This window comes from Passer domesticus, chromosome 9, assembly GCF_036417665.1.
Source record: "Passer domesticus isolate bPasDom1 chromosome 9, bPasDom1.hap1, whole genome shotgun sequence".
NCBI lineage: Eukaryota > Metazoa > Chordata > Aves > Passeriformes > Passeridae > Passer > Passer domesticus.
Genome location: NC_087482.1, coordinates 4,581,400 through 4,600,270, shown reverse-complemented (window position 1 = coordinate 4,600,270; position 18,871 = coordinate 4,581,400). Strand labels below are relative to the sequence as shown.

The following is an 18,871-nucleotide window of genomic DNA, read 5'->3' as shown; positions in this document are numbered from 1 at the left end:
GCTGTGCCCGCACTGCCAAACAGCAGAGAGGGCAGCTCAAGCCTCAGCAGGGCTCAGGCCCAGAGGCACAGCAATTACCTCCTGTGCCTGTGCCTGGCATGGCCTCCCTTCCTGGAGCTGAAGCTGGCATGCAACCACTGCTTCCTCCGGGAAATGCTTCTTTCTCCGCAGGCTCTCCTTTCATTTCTGGAGAATGGAAAAGAGACAGCTGCATCAGATGAAAACATTCCTGACTGGGAATGGGGAAGGGGACAATTTCAGGAGGCATCACTTGTGAAAGGAAAGCATAAGGATCAGAAAACACCCAGGATTTTGGGACAACCCAAGGCTGCTTCCTTCCCCAGACAGCCCCAACATCTGATCTGCCTGGACACCAGGAAATTGCAGGGGATCTGAGGGTGGGCATGGCCTGTGGTGCATTTGGGGCTGTCTGCCAGCTGATGCCAAATGCCTTCCTGCAGAGGCTGGGCAGAAGCTGCAGCCAGGCCAGGCTGGCAAACAGCCCTGCAGGGCGTGAAAGCAGCAGCGGGGCAGCGAGGCTGCCATGGATCCCTTCCTGCTGTGCCGGGCACGGCGTGTCCAGATGTGCAGCCAAAGCCCCCGGCTGCTGAGTCCCAGGAGCAGCATGAGGGAAATGCACCCACCTTGTCTTCTCTGCAGACGTTCCTTCAGCATTTGCCACATGATTTCTAATGGGTCCTGGAATTTCCTGCCTGCCATGTCTTTGGTCTTTCCTGTCAGAGGACCTTAAGAGAAAGTAGTTCCATTTCCCAGGAATGGACCCCACAAAAGCAGGGCTCAGCCAGAGGGGTGGGCAGGGACACACTACTCACCCCTGCCATGGGAGCTGGCCTTTTGTGCAGCATCCAAGGTAGGAGTTGGTGAGGTCGTCCCTGCAGATACGCCTGTAACACAACAGCCACAGAAGCTTCTGTCACCTGGTTCTTACCAGTCAGTCAAACATTACGCCTTGGTGGGACAGTGAGAACATACCTGCAGAATGCTCAGAGGGCTTCACAACTTCAGAGCGCCAGGCTAATGGAGAATCCTTCCCAGCATCCCAGTCTGGAAGCAAACCAAGATGAGAACTGTTTCCATTGTGTGCTAGGGCTGGCTCTGGCCCTGGGCTGGCGGCAGGGCTCCCGCTCGGGGCTGCTCCTGTGCCTTGGGCCTCTGGGCACTCAGGGCCAGCTCCGCAGCAGCTGCAGCGCCAGGGACGTTGCTGCACCAGTCCCGTTTCCCCGGGGCTCTGAACCAGCTCCAGAGGCCTGGAAGCCGAGGCGCCTCCAGCTTTGGCTGCTGCCGGGCCGGGCAAGGGCAGGCCCTGGGGGAAGAGCTGCTGCCACACAGCCCCGGCCAGGCCTGAGCCCGGCACAGCAATTACCTGCTGTGCCTGTGCCCGTGTCTGGCTTTGCCTTCCTTCCTGCAGAAGGGGCTGGCACCGAAGATGGAGTGCTTCCTTCAAGAAATATCACCTTCCACTGAAGCACTATGTCCATCTCTTGACAAAGGAAGGGAGACAGCTGCATCAGATGGAGCTGTTTCCCACTTGGGTGGTGGCATCAGAGGTAATATTTGTGAAATTTATGGAGCAGGAAAATGGCCAGGTTACAGTGGCATGATGTGAGCACTTCCACCACCAAACAGCCACCCTTTTCCTAATCTGCAGGGCTGGATATAGTGGGGGATCTCAGGGTGTGTTATAGTTTGGGCATGGCCTGTCCGCTGATGCCAAATGCCTTCTGGCAGAGGTGGGCAGAAGCTGCAGCCAGGCCAGGCTGGCAAACAGCCCTGCAGGGCGTGAAAGCAGCAGTGGGGCAGCGAGGCTGCCATGGATCCCTTCCCGCTGTGCCGGGCACGGCGTGTCCAGATGTGCAGCCAAAGCCCCTGGCTGCTGACTCCCAGGGGAAGCATGAGGGAAATGCACCCACCTTCTCTTGTCTGCAGGGGTTCCTTCAGCTCTTGCCTCATCTGTTTGGATGGTTCCAGGGATATCTTATCTGTTGTATCTTGGATTTTCCCTGTTGGAGTACCTTAGAGAAAAATATTTCCATTTCCCAGGAATGGATCCCAGAAAAGCAGGGTTCAGCCTGTGGGGTCAGCAGGGACACACTACTCACCCCTGAGATGGGAGCTGGGCTTGAGTGCAGCATCCAAGGTAGCAGCTGGAGAAGCTGGAGAAGTCTTCCCTGTAGACACATCTGTAACACAACAGCCACAGAAGCTTCTGTCACCTGGTGCCTGCCCGCTTGTCTACAATTCTTCCTTGGTGGCACACTGAGAACATACCTGCAGGAGGCTCCAAGGACTTCAAAACTTTATTCATCCAAGCTGATGGAGAAGCCTTCCCAGCACCCTCATCTACAATGCAGCACAGATGAGAACATTTTCCAGGGTGTGCTGGGATCTCTTTCTGCCACAGGGAACTGGGCACTGCCAGGGAGTCGGGTAAGGCCATGGGAGCCAGATGTAAATAGACATGGCCAAAGCTGCCCAGGGGCCTGGGGAGCTCTGGGCTGGCTCCTGGTCACTCTCCACACTCTTTCCCTGCCCTCAGCAACATCCCTGGGAGGGGTGGCAGCAGCAGTGCAGGGACCTGGGACTCTCCCCCTCACACACAGAAGAAATCCTCCCTAAAGCCCTGGGGCAAACTGCAGCAGGCAGTGCCACAGCTATCCATCCTGCCCTCCCTCTGTCCCTCCTGCCCTCCTTCTGTGGGGAAACCCCCCAGATCCCAAGGGCAAACAGCCAGGCCCTCTCAGGACACACTGGAGCCTTGCTCTCCCCCTCTGTCCTTTCCCCACCGTGGGCACCCCGTGCAGTCGCTGTCAGGTTTCAGGACATGTCTCCCATGGAGGGACCCCAGCAGGACTGCTCAGTGCCCTGAGCCTGCTCGGGATAATTCCCCTGGGCTGTGCTGCTCTAGTCCAGGCTGTGCCCGCACTGCCAAACAGCAGAGAGGGCAGCTCAAGCCTCAGCAGGGCTCAGGCCCAGAGGCACAGCAATTACCTCCTGTGCCTGTGCCTGGCATGGCCTCCCTTCCTGGAGCTGAGGCTGGCATGCAACCACTGCTTCCTCTGGGAAATGCTTCTTTCTCCGCAGGCTCTCCTTTCATATCTGGAGAATGGAAAAGAGACAGCTGCATCAGATGAAAACATTCCTGACTGGGAATGGGGAAGGGGACAATTTCAGGAGGCATCACTTGTGAAAGGAAAGCATAAGGATCAGAAAACACCCAGGATTTTGGGACAACCCAAGGCTGCTTCCTTCCCCAGACAGCCCCAACATCTGATCTGCCTGGACACCAGGAAATTGCAGGGGATCTGAGGGTGGGCATGGCCTGTGGTGCATTTGGGGCTGTCTGCCAGCTGATGCCAAATGCCTTCCTGCAGAGGCTGGGCAGAAGCTGCAGCCAGGCCAGGCTGGCAAACAGCCCTGCAGGGCGTGAAAGCAGCAGCGGGGCAGCGAGGCTGCCATGGATCCCTTCCTGCTGTGCCGGGCACGGCGTGTCCAGATCTGCAGCCAAAGCCCCCGGCTGCTGAGTCCCAGGAGCAGCATGAGGGAAATGCACCCACCTTGTCTTCTCTGCAGACGTTCCTTCAGCATTTGCCACATGATTTCTAATGGGTCCTGGAATTTCCTGCCTGCCATGTCTTTGGTCTTTCCTGTCAGAGGACCTTAAGAGAAAGTAGTTCCATTTCCCAGGAATGGACCCCACAAAAGCAGGGCTCAGCCAGAGGGGTGGGCAGGGACACACTACTCACCCCTGCCATGGGAGCTGGCCTTTTGTGCAGCATCCAAGGTAGGAGTTGGTGAGGTCGTCCCTGCAGATACGCCTGTAACACAACAGCCACAGAAGCTTCTGTCACCTGGCTCTTACCAGTCAGTCAAACATTACGCCTTGGTGGGACAGTGAGAACATACCTGCAGAATGCTCAGAGGGCTTCACAACTTCAGAGCGCCAGGCTAATGGAGAATCCTTCCCAGCATCCCAGTCTGGAAGCAAACCAAGATGAGAACTGTTTCCATTGTGTGCTAGGGCTGGCTCTGGCCCTGGGCTGGCGGCAGGGCTCCCGCTCGGGGCTGCTCCTGTGCCTTGGGCCTCTGGGCACTCAGGGCCAGCTCCGCAGCAGCTGCAGCGCCAGGGACGTTGCTGCACCAGTCCCGTTTCCCCGGGGCTCTGAACCAGCTCCAGAGGCCTGGAAGCCGAGGCGCCTCCAGCTTTGGCTGCTGCCGGGCCGGGCAAGGGCAGGCCCTGGGGGAAGAGCTGCTGCCACACAGCCCCGGCCAGGCCTGAGCCCGGCACAGCAATTACCTGCTGTGCCTGTGCCCGTGTCTGGCTTTGCCTTCCTTCCTGCAGAAGGGGCTGGCACCGAAGATGGAGTGCTTCCTTCAAGAAATATCACCTTCCACTGAAGCACTATGTCCATCTCTTGACAAAGGAAGGGAGACAGCTGCATCAGATGGAGCTGTTTCCCACTTGGGTGGTGGCATCAGAGGTAATATTTGTGAAATTTATGGAGCAGGAAAATGGCCAGGTTACAGTGGCATGATGTGAGCACTTCCACCACCAAACAGCCACCCTTTTCCTAATCTGCAGGGCTGGATATAGTGGGGGATCTCAGGGTGTGTTATAGTTTGGGCATGGCCTGTCCGCTGATGCCAAATGCCTTCTGGCAGAGGTGGGCAGAAGCTGCAGCCAGGCCAGGCTGGCAAACAGCCCTGCAGGGCGTGAAAGCAGCAGTGGGGCAGCGAGGCTGCCATGGATCCCTTCCCGCTGTGCCGGGCACGGCGTGTCCAGATGTGCAGCCAAAGCCCCTGGCTGCTGACTCCCAGGGGAAGCATGAGGGAAATGCACCCACCTTCTCTTGTCTGCAGGGGTTCCTTCAGCTCTTGCCTCATCTGTTTGGATGGTTCCAGGGATATCTTATCTGTTGTATCTTGGATTTTCCCTGTTGGAGTACCTTAGAGAAAAATATTTCCATTTCCCAGGAATGGATCCCAGAAAAGCAGGGTTCAGCCTGTGGGGTCAGCAGGGACACACTACTCACCCCTGAGATGGGAGCTGGGCTTGAGTGCAGCATCCAAGGTAGCAGCTGGAGAAGCTGGATAAGTCTTCCCTGTAGACACATCTGTAACACAACAGCCACAGAAGCTTCTGTCACCTGGTGCCTGCCCGCTTGTCTACAATTCTTCCTTGGTGGCACACTGAGAACATACCTGCAGGAGGCTCCAAGGACTTCAAAACTTTATTCATCCAAGCTGATGGAGAAGCCTTCCCAGCACCCTCATCTACAATGCAGCACAGATGAGAACATTTTCCAGGGTGTGCTGGGATCTCTTTCTGCCACAGGGAACTGGGCACTGCCAGGGAGTCGGGTAAGGCCATGGGAGCCAGATGTAAATAGACATGGCCAAAGCTGCCCAGGGGCCTGGGGAGCTCTGGGCTGGCTCCTGGTCACTCTCCACACTCTTTCCCTGCCCTCAGCAACATCCCTGGGAGGGGTGGCAGCAGCAGTGCAGGGACCTGGGACTCTCCCCCTCACACACAGAAGAAATCCTCCCTAAAGCCCTGGGGCAAACTGCAGCAGGCAGTGCCACAGCTATCCATCCTGCCCTCCCTCTGTCCCTCCTGCCCTCCTTCTGTGGGGAAACCCCCCAGATCCCAAGGGCAAACAGCCAGGCCCTCTCAGGACACACTGGAGCCTTGCTCTCCCCCTCTGTCCTTTCCCCACCGTGGGCACCCCGTGCAGTCGCTGTCAGGTTTCAGGACATGTCTCCCATGGAGGGACCCCAGCAGGACTGCTCAGTGCCCTGAGCCTGCTCGGGATAATTCCCCTGGGCTGTGCTGCTCTAGTCCAGGCTGTGCCCGCACTGCCAAACAGCAGAGAGGGCAGCTCAAGCCTCAGCAGGGCTCAGGCCCAGAGGCACAGCAATTACCTCCTGTGCCTGTGCCTGGCATGGCCTCCCTTCCTGGAGCTGAAGCTGGCATGCAACCACTGCTTCCTCCGGGAAATGCTTCTTTCTCCGCAGGCTCTCCTTTCATTTCTGGAGAATGGAAAAGAGACAGCTGCATCAGATGAAAACATTCCTGACTGGGAATGGGGAAGGGGACAATTTCAGGAGGCATCACTTGTGAAAGGAAAGCATAAGGATCAGAAAACACCCAGGATTTTGGGACAACCCAAGGCTGCTTCCTTCCCCAGACAGCCCCAACATCTGATCTGCCTGGACACCAGGAAATTGCAGGGGATCTGAGGGTGGGCATGGCCTGTGGTGCATTTGGGGCTGTCTGCCAGCTGATGCCAAATGCCTTCCTGCAGAGGCTGGGCAGAAGCTGCAGCCAGGCCAGGCTGGGAAACAGCCCTGCAGGGCGTGAAAGCAGCAGCGGGGCAGCAAGGCTGCCATGGATCCCTTCCTGCTGTGCCGGGCACGGCGTGTCCAGATGTGCAGCCAAAGCCCCCGGCTGCTGAGTCCCAGGAGCAGCATGAGGGAAATGCACCCACCTTGTCTTCTCTGCAGACGTTCCTTCAGCATTTGCCACATGATTTCTAATGGGTCCTGGAATTTCCTGCCTGCCATGTCTTTGGTCTTTCCTGTCAGAGGACCTTAAGAGAAAGTAGTTCCATTTCCCAGGAATGGACCCCACAAAAGCAGGGCTCAGCCAGAGGGGTGGGCAGGGACACACTACTCACCCCTGCCATGGGAGCTGGCCTTTTGTGCAGCATCCAAGGTAGGAGTTGGTGAGGTCGTCCCTGCAGATACGCCTGTAACACAACAGCCACAGAAGCTTCTGTCACCTGGTTCTTACCAGTCAGTCAAACATTACGCCTTGGTGGGACAGTGAGAACATACCTGCAGAATGCTCAGAGGGCTTCACAACTTCAGAGCGCCAGGCTAATGGAGAATCCTTCCCAGCATCCCAGTCTGGAAGCAAACCAAGATGAGAACTGTTTCCATTGTGTGCTAGGGCTGGCTCTGGCCCTGGGCTGGCGGCAGGGCTCCCGCTCGGGGCTGCTCCTGTGCCTTGGGCCTCTGGGCACTCAGGGCCAGCTCCGCAGCAGCTGCAGCGCCAGGGACGTTGCTGCACCAGTCCCGTTTCCCCGGGGCTCTGAACCAGCTCCAGAGGCCTGGAAGCCGAGGCGCCTCCAGCTTTGGCTGCTGCCGGGCCGGGCAAGGGCAGGCCCTGGGGGAAGAGCTGCTGCCACACAGCCCCGGCCAGGCCTGAGCCCGGCACAGCAATTACCTGCTGTGCCTGTGCCCGTGTCTGGCTTTGCCTTCCTTCCTGCAGAAGGGGCTGGCACCGAAGATGGAGTGCTTCCTTCAAGAAATATCACCTTCCACTGAAGCACTATGTCCATCTCTTGACAAAGGAAGGGAGACAGCTGCATCAGATGGAGCTGTTTCCCACTTGGGTGGTGGCATCAGAGGTAATATTTGTGAAATTTATGGAGCAGGAAAATGGCCAGGTTACAGTGGCATGATGTGAGCACTTCCACCACCAAACAGCCACCCTTTTCCTAATCTGCAGGGCTGGATATAGTGGGGGATCTCAGGGTGTGTTATAGTTTGGGCATGGCCTGTCCGCTGATGCCAAATGCCTTCTGGCAGAGGTGGGCAGAAGCTGCAGCCAGGCCAGGCTGGCAAACAGCCCTGCAGGGCGTGAAAGCAGCAGTGGGGCAGCGAGGCTGCCATGGATCCCTTCCCGCTGTGCCGGGCACGGCGTGTCCAGATGTGCAGCCAAAGCCCCTGGCTGCTGACTCCCAGGGGAAGCATGAGGGAAATGCACCCACCTTCTCTTGTCTGCAGGGGTTCCTTCAGCTCTTGCCTCATCTGTTTGGATGGTTCCAGGGATATCTTATCTGTTGTATCTTGGATTTTCCCTGTTGGAGTACCTTAGAGAAAAATATTTCCATTTCCCAGGAATGGATCCCAGAAAAGCAGGGTTCAGCCTGTGGGGTCAGCAGGGACACACTACTCACCCCTGAGATGGGAGCTGGGCTTGAGTGCAGCATCCAAGGTAGCAGCTGGAGAAGCTGGAGAAGTCTTCCCTGTAGACACATCTGTAACACAACAGCCACAGAAGCTTCTGTCACCTGGTGCCTGCCCGCTTGTCTACAATTCTTCCTTGGTGGCACACTGAGAACATACCTGCAGGAGGCTCCAAGGACTTCAAAACTTTATTCATCCAAGCTGATGGAGAAGCCTTCCCAGCACCCTCATCTACAATGCAGCACAGATGAGAACATTTTCCAGGGTGTGCTGGGATCTCTTTCTGCCACAGGGAACTGGGCACTGCCAGGGAGTCGGGTAAGGCCATGGGAGCCAGATGTAAATAGACATGGCCAAAGCTGCCCAGGGGCCTGGGGAGCTCTGGGCTGGCTCCTGGTCACTCTCCACACTCTTTCCCTGCCCTCAGCAACATCCCTGGGAGGGGTGGCAGCAGCAGTGCAGGGACCTGGGACTCTCCCCCTCACACACAGAAGAAATCCTCCCTAAAGCCCTGGGGCAAACTGCAGCAGGCAGTGCCACAGCTATCCATCCTGCCCTCCCTCTGTCCCTCCTGCCCTCCTTCTGTGGGGAAACCCCCCAGATCCCAAGGGCAAACAGCCAGGCCCTCTCAGGACACACTGGAGCCTTGCTCTCCCCCTCTGTCCTTTCCCCACCGTGGGCACCCCGTGCAGTCGCTGTCAGGTTTCAGGACATGTCTCCCATGGAGGGACCCCAGCAGGACTGCTCAGTGCCCTGAGCCTGCTCGGGATAATTCCCCTGGGCTGTGCTGCTCTAGTCCAGGCTGTGCCCGCACTGCCAAACAGCAGAGAGGGCAGCTCAAGCCTCAGCAGGGCTCAGGCCCAGAGGCACAGCAATTACCTCCTGTGCCTGTGCCTGGCATGGCCTCCCTTCCTGGAGCTGAAGCTGGCATGCAACCACTGCTTCCTCCGGGAAATGCTTCTTTCTCCGCAGGCTCTCCTTTCATTTCTGGAGAATGGAAAAGAGACAGCTGCATCAGATGAAAACATTCCTGACTGGGAATGGGGAAGGGGACAATTTCAGGAGGCATCACTTGTGAAAGGAAAGCATAAGGATCAGAAAACACCCAGGATTTTGGGACAACCCAAGGCTGCTTCCTTCCCCAGACAGCCCCAACATCTGATCTGCCTGGACACCAGGAAATTGCAGGGGATCTGAGGGTGGGCATGGCCTGTGGTGCATTTGGGGCTGTCTGCCAGCTGATGCCAAATGCCTTCCTGCAGAGGCTGGGCAGAAGCTGCAGCCAGGCCAGGCTGGCAAACAGCCCTGCAGGGCGTGAAAGCAGCAGCGGGGCAGCGAGGCTGCCATGGATCCCTTCCTGCTGTGCCGGGCACGGCGTGTCCAGATGTGCAGCCAAAGCCCCCGGCTGCTGAGTCCCAGGAGCAGCATGAGGGAAATGCACCCACCTTGTCTTCTCTGCAGACGTTCCTTCAGCATTTGCCACATGATTTCTAATGGGTCCTGGAATTTCCTGCCTGCCATGTCTTTGGTCTTTCCTGTCAGAGGACCTTAAGAGAAAGTAGTTCCATTTCCCAGGAATGGACCCCACAAAAGCAGGGCTCAGCCAGAGGGGTGGGCAGGGACACACTACTCACCCCTGCCATGGGAGCTGGCCTTTTGTGCAGCATCCAAGGTAGGAGTTGGTGAGGTCGTCCCTGCAGATACGCCTGTAACACAACAGCCACAGAAGCTTCTGTCACCTGGTTCTTACCAGTCAGTCAAACATTACGCCTTGGTGGGACAGTGAGAACATACCTGCAGAATGCTCAGAGGGCTTCACAACTTCAGAGCGCCAGGCTAATGGAGAATCCTTCCCAGCATCCCAGTCTGGAAGCAAACCAAGATGAGAACTGTTTCCATTGTGTGCTAGGGCTGGCTCTGGCCCTGGGCTGGCGGCAGGGCTCCCGCTCGGGGCTGCTCCTGTGCCTTGGGCCTCTGGGCACTCAGTGCCAGCTCCGCAGCAGCTGCAGCGCCAGGGACGTTGCTGCACCAGTCCCGTTTCCCCGGGGCTCTGAACCAGCTCCAGAGGTCTGGAAGCCGAGGCGCCTCCAGCTTTGGCTGCTGCCGGGCCGGGCAAGGGCAGGCCCTGGGGGAAGAGCTGCTGCCACACAGCCCCGGCCAGGCCTGAGCCCGGCACAGCAATTACCTGCTGTGCCTGTGCCCGTGTCTGCCATCGCCTTCCTTCCTGCAGCAGGGGCTCGCACCGAAGATTGAGAGCTTCCTTCAAGAAATGCCACCTTCCACTGAAGCACTATGTCCATCTCTTGACAAAGGAAGGGAGACAGCTGCATCAGATGGAGCTGTTTCCCACTTGGGTGGTGGCATCAGAGGTAATATTTGTGAAATTTATGGAGCAGGAAAATGGCCAGGTTACAGTGGCATGATGTGAGCACTTCCACCACCAAACAGCCACCCTTTTCCTAATCTGCAGGGCTGGATATTGTGGGGGATCTCAGGGTGTGTTACAGTTTGGGCATGGCCTGTCAGCTGATGCCAAATGCCTTCTGGCAGAGGCTGGGCAGAAGCTGCAGCCAGGCCAGGCTGGCAAACAGCCCTGCAGGGCGTGAAAGCAGCAGCGGGGCAGCGAGGCTGCCATGGATCCCTTCCCACTGTGCCAGGCACGGCGTGTCCAGATGTGCAGCCAAAGCCCCCGGCTGCTGACTCCCAGGGGAAGCATGAGGGAAATGCACCCACCTTCTCTTGTCTGCAGGGGTTCCTTCAGCTCTTGCCTCATCTGTTTGGATGGTTCCAGGGATATCTTATCTGTTGTATCTTGGATTTTCCCTGTTGGAGTACCTTAGAGAAAAATATTTCCATTTCCCAGGAATGGACCCCAGAAAAGCAGGGTTCAGCCTGTGGGGTCAGCAGGGACACACTACTCACCCCTGAGATGGGAGCTGGGCTTGAGTGCAGCATCCAAGGTAGCAGCTGGAGAAGCTGGAGAAGTCTTCCCTGTAGACACATCTGTAACACAACAGCCACAGAAGCTTCTGTCACCTGGTGCCTGCCCGCTTGTCTACAATTCTTCCTTGGTGGCACACTGAGAACATACCTGCAGGAGGCTCCAAGGACTTCAAAACTTTATTCATCCAAGCTGATGGAGAAGCCTTCCCAGCACCCTCATCTACAATGCAGCACAGATGAGAACATTTTCCAGTGTGTGCTGGGATCTCTTTCTGCCACAGGGAACTGGGCACTGCCAGGGAGTCGGGTAAGGCCATGGGAGCCAGATGTAAATAGACATGGCCAAAGCTGCACAGGGGCCTGGGGAGCTCTGGGCTGGCTCCTGGTCACTCTCCACACTCTTTCCCTGCCCTCAGCAACATCCCTGGGAGGGGTGGCTGCAGCAGTGCAGGGACCTGGGACTCTCCCCCTCACACACAGAAGAAATCCTCCCTAAAGCCCTGGGGCAAACTGCAGCAGGCAGTGCCACAGCTATCCATCCTGCCCTCCCTCTGTCCCTCCTGCCCTCCTTCTGTGGGGAAACCCCCCAGATCCCAAGGGCAAACAGCCAGGCCCTCTCAGGACACACTGGAGCCTTGCTCTCCCCCTCTGTCCTTTCCCCACCGTGGGCACCCCGTGCAGTCACTCCCAGGTTTCAGGACATGTCTCCCATGGAGGGACCCCAGCAGGACTGCTCAGTGCCCTGAGCCTGCTCGGGATAATTCCCCTGGGCTGTGCTGCTCTAGTCCAGGCTGTGCCCGCACTGCCAAACAGCAGAGAGGGCAGCTCAAGCCTCAGCAGGGCTCAGGCCCAGAGGCACAGCAATTACCTCCTGTGCCTGTGCCTGGCATGGCCTCCCTTCCTGGAGCTGAAGCTGGCATGCAACCACTGCTTCCTCCGGGAAATGCTTCTTTCTCCGCAGGCTCTCCTTTCATTTCTGGAGAATGGAAAAGAGACAGCTGGATCAGATGAAAACATTCCTGACTGGGAATGGGGAAGGGGACAATTTCAGGAGGCATCACTTGTGAAAGGAATGCATAAGGATCAGAAAACACCCAGGATTTTAGGACAACCCAAGGCTGCTTCCTTCCCCAAACAGCCCCAACATCTGATCTGCCTGGACACCAGGAAATTGCAGGGGATCTGAGGGTGGGCATGGCCTGTGGTGCATTTGGGGCTGTCTGCCAGCTGATGCCAAATGCCTTCCTGCAGAGGCTGGGCAGAAGCTGCAGCCAGGCCAGGCTGGGAAACAGCCCTGCAGGGCGTGAAAGCAGCAGCGGGGCAGCGAGGCTGCCATGGATCCCTTCCAGCTGTGCCGGGCACGGCGTGTCCAGATGTGCAGCCAACGCCCCCGGCTGCTGAGTCCCAGGGGAAGCATGAGGGAAATGCACCCACCTTGTCTTCTCTGCAGACGTTCCTTCAGCATTTGCCACATGATTTCTAATGGGTCCTGGAATTTCCTGCCTGCCATGTCTTTGGTCTTTCCTGTCAGAGGACCTTAAGAGAAAGTAGTTCCATTTCCCAGGAATGGACCCCACAGAAGCAGGGCTCAGCCAGAGGGGTGGGCAGGGACACACTACTCACCCCTGCCATGGGAGCTGGCCTTTTGTGCAGCATCCAAAGTAGGAGTTGGTGAGGTCGTCCCTGCAGACACGCCTGTAACACAACAGCCACAGAAGCTTCTGTCACCTGGTTCTTACCAGTCAGTCAAACATTACGCCTTGGTGGGACAGTGAGAACATACCTGCCGAATGCTCAGAGGGCTTCACAACTTCAGAGCGCCAGGCTAATGGAGAATCCTTCCCAGCATCCCAGTCTGGAAGCAAACCAAGATGAGAACTGTTTCCATTGTGTGCCAGGGCTGGCTCTGGCCCTGGGCTGGCGGCAGGGCTCCCGCTCGGGGCTGCTCCTGTGCCTTGGGCCTCTGGGCACTCAGGGCCAGCTCCGCAGCAGCTGCAGCGCCAGGGACGTTGCTGCACCAGTCCCGTTTCCCCGGGGCTCTGAACCAGCTCCAGAGGCCTGGAAGCCGAGGCGCCTCCAGCTTTGGCTGCTGCCGGGCCGGGCAAGGGCAGGCCCTGGGGGAAGAGCTGCTGCCACACAGCCCCGGCCAGGCCTGAGCCCGGCACAGCAATTACCTGCTGTGCCTGTGCCCGTGTCTGCCATCGCCTTCCTTCCTGCAGCAGGGGCTGGCACCGAAGATGGAGTGCTTCCTTCAAGAAATACCACCTTCCACTGAAGCACTATGTCCATCTCTTGACAAAGGAAGGGAGACAGCTGCATCAGATGGAGCTGTTTCCCACTTGGGTGGTGGCATCAGAGGTAATATTTGTGAAATTTATGGAGCAGGAAAATGGCTAGGTTACAGTGGCATGATGAGAGCACTTCCACCTCCAAACAGCCACCCTTTTCCTAATCTGCAGGGCTGGATATTGTGGGGGATCTCAGGGTGTGTTACAGTTTGGGCATGGCCTGTCAGCTGATGCCAAATGCCTTCTGGCAGAGGCTGGGCAGAAGCTGCAGCCAGGCCAGGCTGGCAAACAGCCCTGCAGGGCGTGAAAGCAGCAGCGGGGCAGCGAGGCTGCCATGGATCCCTTCCTGCTGTGCCGGGCACGGCGTGTCCAGATGTGCAGCCAAAGCCCCCGGCTGCTGACTCCCAGGGGAAGCATGAGGGAAATGCACCCACCTTCTCTTGTCTGCAGGGGTTCCTTCAGCTCTTGCCTCATCTGTTTGGATGGTTCCAGGGATATCTTATCTGTTGTATCTTGGATTTTCCCTGTTGGAGTACCTTAGAGAAAAATATTTCCATTTCCCAGGAATGGACCCCAGAAAAGCAGGGTTCAGCCTGTGGGGTCAGCAGGGACACACTACTCACCCCTGAGATGGGAGCTGGGCTTGAGTGCAGCATCCAAAGTAGCAGCTGGAGAAGCTGGAGAAGTCTTCCCTGTAGACACATCTGTAACACGACAGCCACAGAAGCTTCTGTCACCTGGTGCCTGCCCGCTTGTCTACAATTCTTCCTTGGTGGCACACTGAGATCATACCTGCAGGAGGCTCCAAGGACTTCAAAACTTTATTCATCCAAGCTGATGGAGAAGCCTTCCCAGCACCCTCATCTACAATGCAGCACAGATGAGAACATTTTCCAGTGTGTGCTGGGATCTCTTTCTGCCACAGGGAACTGGGCACTGCCAGGGAGTCGGGTAAGGCCATGGGAGCCAGATGTGAATAGACATGGCCAAAGCTGCCCAGGGGCCTGGGGAGCTCTGGGCTGGCTCCTGGTCACTCTCCACACTCTTTCCCTGCCCTCAGCAACATCACTGGGAGGGGTGGCTGCAGCAGTGCAGGGACCTGGAACTCTCCCCCTCACACACAGAAGAAATCCTCCCTAAAGCCCTGGGGCAAACTGCAGCAGGCAGTGCCACAGGTATCCATCCTGCCCTCCCTCTGTCCCTCCTGCCCTCCTTCTGTGGGGAAACCCCCCAGATCCCAAGGGCAAACAGCCAGGCCCTCTCAGGACACACTGGAGCCTTGCTCTCCCCCTCTGTCCTTTCCCCACCGTGGGCACCCCGTGCAGTCACTCCCAGGTTTCAGGACATGTCTCCCATGGAGGGACCCCAGCAGGACTGCTCAGGACCCGAGTGCCCTGAGCCTGCTCGGGATAATTCCCCTGGGCTGTGCTGCTCTAGTCCAGGCTGTGCCCGCACTGCCAAACAGCAGAGAGGGCAGCTCAAGCCTCAGCAGGGCTCAGGCCCAGAGGCACAGCAATTACCTCCTGTGCCTGTGCCTGGCATGGCCTCCCTTCCTGGAGCTGAGGCTGGCATGCAACCACTGCTTCCTCCGGGAAATGCTTCTTTCTCCGCAGGCTCTCCTTTCATTTCTGGAGAATGGAGAAGAGACAGCTGGATCAGATGAAAACATTCCTGACTGGGAATGGGGAAGGGGACAATTTCAGGAGGCATCACTTGTGAAAGGAATGGATAAGGATCAGAAAACACCCAGGATTTTGGGACAACCCAAGGCTGCTTCCTTCCCCAAACAGCCCCAACATCTGATCTGCCTGGACACCAGGAAATTGCAGGGGATCTGAGGGTGGGCATGGCCTGTGGTGCAATTGGGGCTGTCTGCCAGCTGATGCCAAATGCCTTCCTGCAGAGGCTGGGCAGAAGCTGCAGCCAGGCCAGGCTGGGAAACAGCCCTGCAGGGCGTGAAAGCAGCAGCGGGGCAGCGAGGCTGCCATGGATCCCTTCCTGCTGTGCCGGGCACGGCGTGTCCAGATGTGCAGCCAAAGCCCCCGGCTGCTGAGTCCCAGGAGCAGCATGAGGGAAATGCACCCACCTTGTCTTCTCTGCAGACGTTCCTTCAGCATTTGCCACATGATTTCTAATGGGTCCTGGAATTTCCTGCCTGCCATGTCTTTGGTCCCTCCTGTCAGAGGACCTTAAGAGAAAGTAGTTCCATTTCCCAGCAATGGACCCCACAAAAGCAGGGCTCAGCCTGAGGGGTCAGCAGGGACACACTACTCACCCCTGCCATGGGAGCTGGCCTTTTGTGCAGCATCCTAGGTAGGAGTTGGTGAGGTCGTCCGTGCAGACACGCCTGTAACACAACAGCCACAGAAGCTTCTGTCACCTGGTTCTTACCAGTCAGTCAAACATTACGCCTTGGTGGGACAGTGAGAACATACCTGCAGAATGCTCAGAGGGCATCACAACTTCAGAGCGCCAGGCTAATGGAGAATCCTTCCCAGCATCCCAGTCTGGAAGCAAACCAAGATGAGAACTGTTTCCATTGTGTGCCAGGGCTGGCTCTGGCCCTGGGCTGGCGGCAGGGCTCCCGCTCGGGGCTGCTCCTGTGCCTTGGGCCTCTGGGCACTCAGGGCCAGCTCCGCAGCAGCTGCAGCGCCAGGGACGTTGCTGCACCAGTCCCGTTTCCCCGGGGCTCTGAACCAGCTCCAGAGGCCTGGAAGCCGCGGCGCCTCCAGCTTTGGCTGCTGCCGGGCCGAGCAAGGGCAGGCCCTGGGGGAAGAGCTGCTGCCACACAGCCCCGGCCAGGGCTGAGCCCGGCACAGCAATTACCTGCTGTGCCTGTGCCCGTGTCTGCCATCGCCTTCCTTCCTGCAGCAGGGGCTGGCACCGAAGATGGAGTGCTTCCTTCAAGAAATACCACCTTCCACTGAAGCACTATGTCCATCTCTTGAAAAAGGAAGGGAGACAGCTGCATCAGATGGAGCTGTTTCCCACTTGGGCGGCGGCATCAGAGGTAATATTTGTGAAATTTATGGAGCAGGAAAATGGCCAGGTTACAGTGGCATGATGAGAGCACTTCCACCACCAAACAGCCAACCTTTTCCTAATCTACAGGGCTGGATATAGTGGGGGATCTCAGGGTGTGTTACAGTTTGGGCATGGCCTGTCAGCTGATGCCAAATAACTTCCGGCAGAGGCTGGGCAGAAGCTGCAGCCAGGCCAGGCTGGCAAACAGCCCTGCAGGGCGTGAAAGCAGCAGCGGGGCAGCGAGGCTGCCATGGATCCCTTCCCGCTGTGCCGGGCACGGCGTGTCCAGAAGTGCAGCCAAAGACCCTGGCTGCTGACTCCCAGGGGAAGCATGAGGGAAATGCACCCACCTTCTCTTGTCTGCAGGGGTTCCTTCAGCTCTTGCCTCATCTGTTTGGATGGTTCCAGGGATATCTTATCTGTTGTATCTTGGATTTTCCCTGTTGGAGTACCTTAGAGAAAAATATTTCCATTTCCCAGGAATGGATCCCAGAAAAGCAGGGCTCAGCCTGTGGGGTCAGCAGGGACACACTACTCACCCCTGAGATGGGAGCTGGGCTTGAGTGCAGCATCCAAGGTAGCAGCTGGAGAAGCTGGAGAAGTCTTCCCTGTAGACACATCTGTAACACAACAGCCACAGAAGCTTCTGTCACCTGGTGCCTGCCCGCTTGTCTACAATTCTTCCTTGGTGGCACACTGAGAACATACCTGCAGGAGGCTCCAAGGGCTTCAAAACTTTATTCATCCAAGCTGATGGAGAAGCCTTCCCAGCACCCTCATCTACAATGCAGCACAGATGAGAACATTTTCCAGTGTGTGCTGGGATCTCTTTCTGCCACAGGGAACTGGGCACTGCCAGGGAGTCGTGTAAGGCTATGGGACCCAGATGGGAATGGACATGGCCAAAGCTGCCCAGGGGCCTGGGGAGCTCTGGGCTGGCTCCTGGTCACTCTCCACACTCTTTCCCTGCCCTCAGCAACATCCCTGGGAGGGGTGGCTGCAGCAGTGCAGGGACCTGGGACTCTCCCCCTCACACACAGAAGAAATCCTCCCGAAAGCATGGGGGAAAACTGCAGCAGGCAGTGCCACAGCTATCCATCCTGCCCTCCCTCTGTCCCTCCTGCCCTCCTTCTGTGGGGAAACCCCCCAGATCCCAAGGGCAAACAGCCAGGCCCTCTCAGGACACACTGGAGCCTTACTCTCCCCCTCTGTCCTTTTCCCACCGTGGGCACCCCGTGCAGTCGCTCCCAGGTTTCAGGACATGTCTCCCATGGAGGGACCCCAGCAGGACTGCTCAGGACCCGAGTGCCCTGAGCCTGCTCGGGATAATTCCCCTGGGCTGTGCTGCTCTAGTCCAGGCTGTGCCCGCACTGCCAAACAGCAGAGAGGGCAGCTCAAGCCTCAGCAGGGCTCAGGCCCAGAGGCACAGCAATTACCTCCTGTGCCTGTGCCTGCCATGGCCTCCCTTCCTGGAGCTGAGGCTGGCATGCAACCACTGCTTCCTCCGGGAAATGCTTCTTTCTCCGCAGGCTCTCCTTTCATTTCTGGAGAATGGAAAAGAGACAGCTGGATCAGATGAAAACATTCCTGACTGGGAATGGGGAAGGGGACAATTCCAGGAGGCATCACTTGTGAAAGGAATGCATAAGGATCAGAAAACACCCAGGATTTTGGGACAACCCAAGGCTGCTTCCTTCCCCAAACAGCCCCAACATCTGATCTGCCTGGACACCAGGAAATTGCAGGGCATCTGAGGGTGGGCATGGCCTGTGGTGCAATTGGGGCTGTCTGCCAGCTGATGCCAAATGCCTTCCTGCAGAGGCTGGGCAGAAGCTGCAGCCAGGCCAGGCTGGGAAACAGCCCTGCAGGGCGTGAAAGCAGTAGCGGGGCAGCGAGGCTGCCATGGATCCCTTCCTGCTGTGCCGGGCACGACGTGTCCAGATGTGCAGCCAATGCCCCCGGCTGCTGAGTCCCAGGGGAAGCATGAGGGAAATGCACCCACCTTGTCTTCTCTGCAGACGTTCCTTCAGCATTTGCCACATGATTTCTAATGGGTCCTGGAATTTCCTGCCTGCCATGTCTTTGGTCTTTCCTGTCAGAGGACCATAAGAGAAAGTAGTTCCATTTCCCAGCAATGGACCCCACAAAAGCAGGGCTCAGCCTGAGGGGTCAGCAGGGACACACTACTCACCCCTGCCATGGGAGCTGGCCTTTTGTGCAGCATCCAAGGTAGGAGTTGGTGAGGTCGTCCCTGCAGACACGCCTGTAACACAACAGCCACAGAAGCTTCTGTCACCTGGTGCCTGCCCGCTTGTCTACAATTCTTCCTTGGTGGCACACTGAGAACATACCTGCAGGAGGCTCCAAGGGCTTCAAAACTTTATTCATCCAAGCTGATGGAGAAGCCTTCCCAGCACCCTCATCTACAATGCAGCACAGATGAGAACATTTTCCAGTGTGTGCTGGGATCTCTTTCTGCCACAGGGAACTGGGCACTGCCAGGGAGTCGGGTAAGGCCATGGGAGCCAGATGTGAATAGACATGGCCAAAGCTGCCCAGGGGCCTGGGGAGCTCTGGGCTGGCTCCTGGTCACTCTCCACACTCTTTCCCTGCCCTCAGCAACA

At 57.5% G+C, this 18,871-nt stretch overlaps 4 long non-coding RNA genes across 4 annotated transcripts; all 4 read right to left on the bottom strand.

The window, feature by feature from the left end:
* Positions 1 to 650: 650 nt before the first annotated feature.
* On the bottom strand, positions 651 to 2,370 carry LOC135307104 (uncharacterized). The gene is made up of 5 exons (XR_010367836.1): positions 2,290 to 2,370; positions 1,932 to 2,201; positions 1,385 to 1,501; positions 994 to 1,065; positions 651 to 905 (listed from the first exon to the last, which is right to left on the bottom strand). It is a non-coding gene; the product is annotated as an uncharacterized LOC135307104 (long non-coding RNA).
* Positions 2,371 to 7,257: 4,887 nt separating this feature from the next.
* Positions 7,258 to 8,232, bottom strand: LOC135307554 (uncharacterized). The gene is made up of 3 exons (XR_010368289.1): positions 8,152 to 8,232; positions 7,794 to 8,063; positions 7,258 to 7,363 (listed from the first exon to the last, which is right to left on the bottom strand). It is a non-coding gene; the product is annotated as an uncharacterized LOC135307554 (long non-coding RNA).
* A 4,137-nt stretch (positions 8,233 to 12,369) lies between these two features.
* On the bottom strand, positions 12,370 to 12,793 carry LOC135307487 (uncharacterized). Its single transcript, XR_010368212.1, has 3 exons — positions 12,719 to 12,793; positions 12,559 to 12,630; positions 12,370 to 12,471 (listed from the first exon to the last, which is right to left on the bottom strand). It is a non-coding gene; the product is annotated as an uncharacterized LOC135307487 (long non-coding RNA).
* Positions 12,794 to 13,663: 870 nt separating this feature from the next.
* Positions 13,664 to 14,847, bottom strand: LOC135307121 (uncharacterized). The gene is made up of 3 exons (XR_010367851.1): positions 14,744 to 14,847; positions 14,016 to 14,087; positions 13,664 to 13,927 (listed from the first exon to the last, which is right to left on the bottom strand). It is a non-coding gene; the product is annotated as an uncharacterized LOC135307121 (long non-coding RNA).
* Positions 14,848 to 18,871: the final 4,024 nt, after the last annotated feature.